Source organism: Zingiber officinale, chromosome 7A (genome assembly GCF_018446385.1).
Source record: "Zingiber officinale cultivar Zhangliang chromosome 7A, Zo_v1.1, whole genome shotgun sequence".
Taxonomy (NCBI): Eukaryota; Viridiplantae; Streptophyta; class Magnoliopsida; order Zingiberales; family Zingiberaceae; genus Zingiber; species Zingiber officinale.
In genome coordinates, this window is record NC_055998.1 from 46,111,004 (window position 1) to 46,121,835 (window position 10,832).

The window sequence follows — 10,832 nt, forward strand, 5'->3', positions numbered from 1 at the left end:
CTGTAGTGTAGATTGTTCTGCTAGATTCCGAACGTAGGAGTTGATATCCTCGGGTATGGTGTTGGGCAGGCCCAATATATGGGCTGCAGATGTTCTTTGAGCAAAAGTTGTAGCAGCTTGTTCTTTTAATTGGGCCAGTGTCAGATAGTTGGCCCATTGTGGTTTCTTTTCTTCTAATGTTGTGGAAGAGGAAGGAGACCCATGAGTTCCTTCAGTAATTTGTGCATATGTAGGAGGCTCTTCTGATTGTGAGCTAGTTGGCACCATAGTTGTTGTTTTTAATAAAGTGCTAATAAAGAAATTAGCACCAAGTTGAATTCTGGCAGCATTAAAAGCTTCTTCAAGTGAATAATACCCTTTGAAGAAAGGATGTTCTAAGCCTTGTATGGCCATATTTGTTTTCTCCCAAGTAGCATATACCCCAGCTTGTGGCCCAGAAAAGACTACATAACAAGAAAATTTCTTGCCTGCTGGCTTTTGTATGGTTGCTAGAAAGTAGTTTGTTAAAGCATTTATGATTGCTATCTTGTGTCCTGAGCTACCAGGGATGGTAGGAATGTGCCAAATGTTATCTATCAAACAGTGTTGAATGTGATCTAGTCTGTCTCTGAATAAAGAGCAAAACTGATCTTCTTGCTGTGTAAACTGTTGTAGTTCTTGTGTTCCAAATCTTAATGTTTTAGTAGCAAACGAGGTGCGTACTTTCCTTGGCCGATCCATTACCTAAACAAAAATTGTTAGTGGAGTAAACGAGATAAAGTATCAGCTAAAGAATTGTTAATTCCTTTTATATGTTCCCAGTGAATACGTAAACCTTTATTAATAATAGTATCTGTAAATTTTAGCCATCTCTTAGTACTTAATCCTTTTTTTAATCCTTTAGTTTGTTGACTATACTTGACTATAGTTTCGCAGTCGGTTCGAATGGTGATTTCTTGCTTATTACAAATGAATAATCGGAAGGCTTCTAGACAATAAATAACTGCTAATATTTCAAAATCTAACGAGGTAAGATGTCCTTTTTCTTGAAATTTTCTAGAGGCATATCTGCATAAGGTTTCTGTAGTTTTAGGGTCATACTTGGATGTTTTTCTAAATAAAATTCCTCCCCATCCTGTTTCACATCCATCTGTTTCAATGACTAAGTAGTCAGCATCAGTGGGAGTGTTAACATGGGAATTGTTTTTACTAATTCTTTAATCTGTTTTACAAGTGCTATATCTTGTTGATTAAAGTGCTTTTGTCCTGTTAAGGAGGTTTTGTTGTATAAGGGGCCGCTGATTTTTCCTATATTTTTTAAATAAGGTCTAGCATAATTTAGGAGTCCTAAAAAGACTCTTAGAGTTTTAACATCTTCCATCTTATCTGGAAAAGCAAGGATTTTAATAGAGATATAAGGTTGAAGGGCTATTTGTCCCTGCCCTATCTCTGCTCCTAAGAAATCAATATGAGTAGTTGCTATTGTCCTTTTCTTTCGAGAAATAATCAGACCATGTTTCTCAAATAAGTTAAATATAATATAAAGATGAGCATAATGTTCTTGTTTAGTCTTAGAGAAAACTAAAATATCATCTATATACACACAAGTGAAGAGAGAAAAATCTCAAAAAATGTCATCCATTTTCCTTTGGAATATTTGAGGAGCGACCTTGAGGCCAAAAGGCATAACAAGCCACTCAAAATCTCCTTCGGGACAGGTAAAGGCTGTCCATTCAATGGACTCAGGATGCATTTTAACTTGCCAAAATCCTGATTTCATGTCAAATTTTGAGTACCATTTTGAGTTTTGGATTTTATTTAAGAGTTGGTCTTTGTCGGGGATTTTATAACTGTAACGACCCACCTCCTACTAACTAAGTTGTAAGGCCTGGGGTTACATTATGCTAACTATTCTGGTGCGGAAAAGAAAGAAAAGACTGATCTATTTAAAACTCTATGCTATTTACTATGAACTCTGATAATTATTCTTATAGTACACTTCTGAGGTTATACACAGGCTATGTATGCGCTAATGAATGAAAACTAACTTCCTATTTGATCGAGGACTGAAGTTAGGCACTTCTGGGCTGAAATCAGACATCCCAATCGATCAGCTGATCGATTGGAGTTGTGTGATCGATCCATGGATCGATTCAGCTCGCTACTGTATATGAGGTCAGATCTGGATCGATCCAGCCTGGCCAATCGATCCGATGATCGATTCAGAGGCTCTCTGTTCTTGGAAATTAAATTCCCGATCGATCGGCTGATCGATCCATGGACGATCGATCAGCTGATCGACTCATCATCTCTCGGTACGCGACAGGTCACGTTTCAATCGATCGGCTGATCGATCGAGGATTCCTCAATCGATCAGCTGATCGATTCAATAGCATTCTGTGCACGGGGAGTTTCTCCCAATCAATCGGCTGAACGATTGAGGATTCCTCAATCGATCGGCTGATCGATCGGAGTTCTGATTTCAGCAGAAACCCCACCGAATGTTGGGTTTTTCGGGCCGCGAAAACCACTTTTTGCGTCGCGGAAACCCCGAATCACCCATGCCACTGGATCTCGTGCGAAGAAAAACTTTTGAAAATACGAGTACGAGTTTTAAACTTTGATCTACAGTAGATCTACAAAGGGAAAAACATTTTATACCTTTGAAGCGTGCCCTCGCAAATCCCACAAGTCCAAGGTACGCCGGATCTCGAAGTTGTCAACGTAGATAACTCTCTAGTGATATCCACACGAACAAGAAATGTTCTCTAACACTCAAGGATGGAGAAGAAGAGCACCACAAGTGTGCTAGCACTTTCTAGGGCTCTCAGGTAGGATTTAAAAAGGGAGAAAGGAGAGAAAGGAAAAAGAATCTCACATACTCCTCTAGGTACCCTCCTTTGTGACCTTCACTTCACCCTTTCTCTTGGAACTCAACACATTCCTCTTCACCTTGCTTGAAACTCTCGGCCAAGTAGAGGAGAAGGAGGAGGAAGAGATCTAAGGAAGAAGATGCATTCAACACCACTTGAATTGCACAAAATGAAACCTCTACCCACATTAGTGTGGCCGGCCACACACATGTAACTCCCCTCATTAATGTGGCCGGCCACATTAAATGGAATGGTGTGTAACCTCCATGAGGTGGCACACCATGATGAGGTGGAGATGATGTGGCACGGTAAGTCATGCCATGTAGGATGAGTCAACCTTCATGATGTGGCAATACATCAAGTCAAACTTGATGTTTCAACTTCCATTTGGTCAAGTCAAAATTGACTAATTCTCTTCCTTGTTGAGTTAAAACCAACATTTGATTCAAGTCAATTTTAATTTAATGAATCTCAATTCATTAATATAAATTGACTCAATGAATCAAATTTAAATTAGACTCATTCAACAATTGAATCTAATTGAGTCTAACTCAATAAGTCTAATTTGAATTAATCCGAATCCAATCTTTGGTGCATCATATGAACCTAATCCAATTGGTTCATCATATGAACCTAATCTCCATCCACTTGTTCTTTGTGTGTGACCCAATAGGTTCTTGTAACGTTGGCAATGTTTCTAAACTCCTTTAGAAACATAAACAATGAGCGACATCTAGCAATACATCATTGCTACCCATGTTATAAGAATGTTGAGATCCAACATCACCTTATGACTACTAATTGTGACTCCTCACAAAATATGACAAGTGTCCTTCTATCTTAGACATCTAGATTGATCAATATGAGGCATAGACCGTGTCATCCTCTAATCAATCTAAATCTTGAACTCCAAGTAGACACACTAAATCAAATGAGCTCAATATCCTATATTGACTTATTTGGGAATGGCCATGCACTTCGTGGTCTCACTCTATCAAGAATACCGATGTCACTCCCGTCATATAGGAGGGATAGATCCCATCTACATCACTCACATCCCTCCGCATAATTTGTTACATACCCAGTAATCGCCTTTATAGTCCACCCAGTTACGGGTGACGTTTGACGAAACTAAAGTACATAACTCCTTATGTAGGGAACCATGGTGACTTTAGGTCTAAGGACTAGTAGTCATACTAATAGCCACATGAGAAAGTATATGACACTCATATAACGATCCATGATACTTTCTCATGGCGGGTCATTCAGTATACATTCTCTAATGCATACCCATGTGTCAACTTGATATCTCTATATCCATGACTTGTGAGATCAAGTCATTAAGTTGACCTACATGCTAGTCTTATTGCATTAACATTGTCCCTGAATGTTAATACTCGACTAGGAATGATTTAGAGTAGTGTTCTCTATATCATCTCACTATCGATTCAACCAATCGATTTATATAGGTAAGAACCTTCTACTCAAGGACGTTATTATACTTAGTTTATTTGGCACCAATACAAGTAAGTATAATAACCAAAAACCAAATGCCTTTATTTATATAGAATATGATACAACAAGTCCAAAATACAATCATCAAATGATTGGCTTTAGGGCTCTAGCTAACAATCTCCCACTAGCACTAGTGCCAATCAGTGTAGGCTCTAAGCCCCAATGACCTAGTGTGACCATCATGCTTTCTCTATGCCAAAGCCTTGGTCAAGGGATCTGTGATGTTAGCCTCTGTAGGTACTCTGCAAATCTTCACATCTCCTCTCTCGATAATCTCTCGAATGAGATGGAAGCGCCGTAGTATGTGTTTGGTCCGCTGGTGTGAGCGAGGTTCCTTCGCCTGTGCTATAACTCCATTGTTGTCATAATAGAGCTCAATGGGGTCAGCAATGCTAGGAACCACCCCAAGTTCAGTGATGAACTTGTGGATCCAAACTGCCTCCTTTGCTGTCTCTGATGCAGCAATGTACTCGGCTTCTGTTGTAGAATCAGCTACTGTGTCCTACTTTGAACTTTTCCAGCTCACAGCACCACCATTAATGCAAAACACGAACCCCGACTGTGATCTATAGTCATCCTGGTCGGTAAGGAAGCTAGCATCACTGTAACCCTTTACAGCTAGCTCATCATTGCCTCGATATATCAAGAAATATTCTTTAGTCCTTCTCAAGTACTTAAGAATATTCTTGACCGCTATCCAGTGACTTTCACCTAGATCTAACTGGTATCTGCTCGTCATGCTCAAAGTATACGAGACATCAGGTCGAGTACATAGCATGGCGTACACGATCGATCCTATGGCTGAGGCATAAGGGATCTGATCCATGCGGTCTCTCTCCTCTTTAGAAGAGGGACCTTGAGTCTTCGAAAGACTCACGCCATGTGACATCGGCAGAAATCCCTTCTTGGAGTTCTGCATGGCAAACCGTAGGAGTACCTTGTCAATGTATGTACTCTGACTTAGGCCAAGCAATCTCTTAGATCTATCTCTATAGATCTGTATCCCTAGAATGCGAGATGCCTCACCTAAGTCCTTCATTGAGAAGCAACTCCCTAGCCAGGTCTTGACAGACTGAAGCATAGGGATGTCCTTCCCAATGAGTAGTATGTCATCCACATACAATATGAGGAAGACAACTATATCCCCTACAACCTTCTTGTAGACACAAGGCTCATCTTCGTTCTTGATGAAACCAAACTGTTTGATTGCATCATTGAATCGAAGATTCCAGCTCCGAGAAGCTTGCTTTAGTCCATAAATGGACCTATGCAGCTTGCATACTCTGCTAGTATGCTTTGGATCTACAAAACCCTAAGGTTATGTCATGTACACATCCTCGAGTAGGTTTCCATTCAGAAACGCGGTTTTGACGTCCATCTGCTAGATCTCGTAATCGTGGTAAGCTGCAATAGCAAGCATGATCCGAATGGACTTAAACATCGCTACTGGAGAAAAGGTTTCATCATAGTCAATACCATGAATCTGCTTGAAACCTTTAACTACCAAGCGACCCTTATAGATAAGTCTATCCATGTCAGTCTTTCTCTTAAAGACCCACTTGCACCTAATGGGTTTTACCCCTTCAGGTGGATCAACCAAAGTCCATACTTGGTTGGTGTACATGGATTCCATCTCGGATCTCATGGCCTCTAGCAATTTCTCGGAATATGGTCTCATCATAGCTTCCTGATAGGTGGTAGGCTCATCATCTATGAGCACAACGTCCTCATGGTCAGACAAGAGAAATGAGTATCTCTCAGGCTGACGACGTACCCTATCAGACATGCGAAGAGGTATGTCTACTTGAACTGGTTGTTGTTCCTCAACTCTCTGTGGAACAACATCATCCACAACACTTTATGGTTCCAGTTCAACTTCCATCGAGGCATCAGTGCTATTGTTCACATCTTGAACTTCTTCAAGATCGAACGCGCTCCCACTAGTCTTTCTAGAAACAAAGTCCCTTTCTAGAAAGACCCCAGTCTTTGCCACAACTACCTTGTGCTGACTGGTAATGTAGAAGTAATATCCCTTAGTTTCCTTGGGATATCCAATAAAGTAGCACTTGTCGGATTTGGGTCCTAACTTGTCTGAGACTTGATGTCGAACGTAAGCCTCACAACCCCAAATCCTCATGAAAGACACCTGAGCATCTCTCCCAGTCCATATCCTATATGGTGTCTTTATCACAGCCTTGGATGGAACTCGGTTGAGTATAAAAGCTGTCGTGTCTAGAGCATAACCCCAAAGGTATGTCGGAAGATCTGTGTGACTCATCATAGATCGCACCATATCTAATAGGGTACGATTCCTCCTTTCGGATACACCATTCCACTGTGGTGTTCCAGGAGGAGTGAGTTCGGATAGAATCCCACACTCAGCTAGGTAGTCACGAAACTCATGGCTAAGGTATTCTCCACCTCGATCTGATCGAAGTATCTTAATACTCTTGCCAAGCTGGTTCTGTACTTCATTCTTGAATTCTTTGAACTTTTCAAAGGATTCAGACTTATGTGTCATCAAGTACACATAACCATATCTACTGAAGTCATCAGTAAATGTGATGAAATATCTATAACCGCCTCTAGCAGCAACATTGAAAGGGCCACATACATCACTATGTATGAGTCCTAACAAATCAGTTGCTCTCTCGCTATGCCCACTAAAAGGAGTTTTGGTCATCTTGCCTCGTAGGCATGACTCGCATATCTCATATGATTCAAAATCAAATAAGTCCAACAAACCATCCTTATGGAGCTGGGATAAGCGCTTGTCATTTATATGACCTAAGCGACAGTGCCAGAGGTAGGTTTGGTTCATGTCATTTGACTTGAACCTCTTGGTATTTATGTTATAGATAGGGCTCTCAAGGTCTAGAATATAGAGTCCGTTTATCAGAGGTGCACTACAATAGAACATATCGTTTAAATAGACGGAACAACATTTGTTCTTTATTGTAAACGAAAATCCTTTCTTGTCCAAACAAGAAACTGAAATTATGTTCTTAGTTAAGGCAGTCACATAACAACAATCATCTAATTCTAGTACAAGTCCAGAAGGTAGAGATAGATAGTAAGTTCCTACAGCAATAGCAGCAACCCGTGCTCCATTGCCTACTCGTAGGTCTACCTCACCCTTCGTCAATGCCCTGCTATTTATCAGCGCTTGTACATTAGTACAAATGTGCGAAGCACATCCGGTATCTAATACCCACGATAAAGAAATAGAGAGGTTGACTTCTATAACATGTATACCTGAAGTAGAAATCTTATTTCTCTTCTTCGTAAGATCTTCTAGGTATTCTTTAGAGTTCCTCTTCCAGTGTCTTGCTTGTCCTTGATATAGGTGACAAAGATGTTCAACCATATCGTAAGCGCCCATCAACTCATGTTGCTTCTGAAGCTCAGAGTTCATGGTCGCGAGCATAAGACAGGACACATCTAATGCGTCATCTTGATGCTTCTTGTAAGCATCTCGGTTGCTTCGCGTGGCGATGGCGGGAGGAGCCTCGAATGGGCTGCTCCGAACGCATGCGTTACGTTCTTGGGTGAGAACTATTCTCAGGTTCCTGTACCAGTCCAGGAAATTTGCTCCATTAAGCTTGTCCTTCTTAAGGACAGAACGCAGAGAGAAGTTGTTCGTGTTTGATGTCATGGAAATTCTACAACAAAAATAAATTCAGAAATAAATATCATATTCTTAATCATTTAATTAGGCCTTTAACTAAATGATACTCCCACTGAATTCTATAATTCATGTGGGACAAGATCCACATCATACTAACCCTTTGAGTTAGCTTTGGCTAATATGCCCAAGACTTTGTATGATCGGTAGGTAACGATTACCAATTACATCTCTATGCAACTCTTGTTTATAGAATCAATATCCGTATTTATATTAAAACTCGAGTTAGCTTTGGCTAATACGCCTGAGAGTTAATATATATGTGATTTTGACCTATCTTTCCAACCGTTAGACGAATGCCTATAGTTATACTCGATCCAACCGAGTTAACTAGGAATACTCAATCTAATTGAGTTGTACTCACCCATGCGTTGATAGGCGGGACCAAGATTGTCCCTCCGTACCCTACCAAGATAGTATGTGTTGCTCTGCTTTGGCAAATTCAACAACAACATGCGATCGAGGTAGTGGTAGGTATCACGGCATGGTAGACATTACGAGTTGACGTGATTTAAATCTAATCTAAACGATGATACGTATCATATACTCGATAGATCTAATCTAATCGAAGGGTGCATCATGTGCACGACTTAGATCTAATCTAATCGTAAGGCACTAATTAATTACTTAATTAACTAGCATGCATCACATACACACAAAACAATTAATTAAATAATTAATCAAATAATTTTGTAATTATGTCATGGCCCTACTATGATCTTCTCAAGCCAATGAGAAGATGGGATGGTCAACCTAAGGTCAACAGCTTCTCAAGCTCCTTCCTTTGACCACCTCGTGTTGCTCGCGCCCTCCTCGTAACTCCGTCTCGAGTGGACCTTTCCACCGCTTCAAAATTTACATTACATTTTGAAACTCAACTTACATTCGAGTCTAAATCTAATTTACAACAAGAATAAAAGAGAAAGTCACGACGCGTAGGTCGCGAAAAATAAAAACATACAACACGCACATCACATCACAGCACGCAGGCCGTATTATGAATTACAACACGAATTATCCAATAAAATTGGGTCTTTGGGCCATGACTATCACAAAAATAATATATAATTCAAAATTATATATTTCAATAATTTTCTGTAATTTTTTTTATAATTTTTTACAATTTTTACGAGTACAATTTCCCGGCGGTTCCGTTTAGCGGTTTTCGGGCGCAATCGCGGAACGAATCCCCTTGCGGGGCCAGGGGCAGCGCCCCTACCCGCGATCTAACCATCGCGAGGGTTCCATTGCGATCTAACATCACCTTAGCCCGCTATCCCAAAAGGTTTTGGGGCGAAACTTGGCCGTTTTGGAAAAATCTTCCGGGTAGCGGAAGCCTACAAGCGCCGAAACACTTGTGCTTCGCTTCTACGAGAAAATTACCCATAAAATGGCTCTGATACCACTGTTGGGTTTTTCGGGCCGCGAAAACCGCTTTTCGCGTCGCGAAAACCCCGAATCACCCATTCCACTGGATCTCGTGCGAAGAAAAACTTTTGAAAATACGAGTATGAGTTTTAAACTTTGATCTACAGTAGATCTACAAAGGGAAAAACATTTTATACCTTTGAAGCGTGTCCTCGCAAATCCCGCAAGTCCAAGGTACGCCGGATCTAGAAGTTGTCAACATAGACAACTCTCTAGTGATATCCACACGAACAAGAAGTGTTCTCTAACACTCAAGGATGGAGAAGAAGAGCACCACAAGTGTGCTAGCACTTTCTAGGGCTCTCGGGTAGGATTTAAAAAGGGAGAAAGGAGAGAAAGGAAAAAGAATCTCACATACTCCTCTAGGTACCCTCCTTTGTGACCTTCACTTCACCCTTTCTCTTGGAACTCAACACATTCCTCTTCACCTTGCTTGAAACTCTCGGCCAAGAAGAGGAGAAGGAGGAGGAAGAGAGCTAAGGAAGAAAATGCATTCAACACCACTTGAATTGCACAAAATGAAACCTCTACCCACATTAGTGTGGCCGGCCACACACATGTAACTCCCCTCATTAATGTGGCCGGCCACATTAAATGGAATGGTGTGTAACATCCTTGAGGTGGCACACCATGATGAGGTGGAGATGATGTGGCACGGTAAGTCATGCCATGTAGGATGAGTCAACCTTCATGATGTGGCAATACATCAAGTCAAACTTGATGTTTCAACTTCCATTTGGTCAAGTCAAAATTGACCAATTCTCTTCCTTATTGAGTTAAAACCAACATTTGGTTCAAGTCAATTTTAATTTAATGAATCTCAATTCATTAATATAAATTGACTCAATGAATCAAATTTAAATTAGACTCATTCAACAATTGAATCTAATTGAGTCTAACTCAATAAGTCTAATTTGAATTAATCCGAATCCAATCTTTGGTGCATCATATGAACCTAATCCAATTGGTTCATCATATGAACCTAATCTCCATCCACTTGTTCTTTATGTGTGACCCAATAGGTTCTTGTAACGTTGGCAATGTTTCTAAACTCCTTTAGAAATATAAGCAATGAGCGGCATCTAGCAATACATCATTGCTACCCAAGTTACAAGAATGTTGAGATCCAACATCACCTTGTGACTACTAATTGTGACTCCTCACAAAATATGACAAGTGTCCTTCTATCCTAGATATCTAGATTGATCAATATGAGACATAGACCGTGTCATCCTCTAATCAATCTAAATCTTGAACTCCAAGTAGACACACTAAATCAAATGAGCTCAATATCCTATATTGACTTATTTGGGAATGACCATGCACTTCGTGGTCTCACTCTATCAAGAATA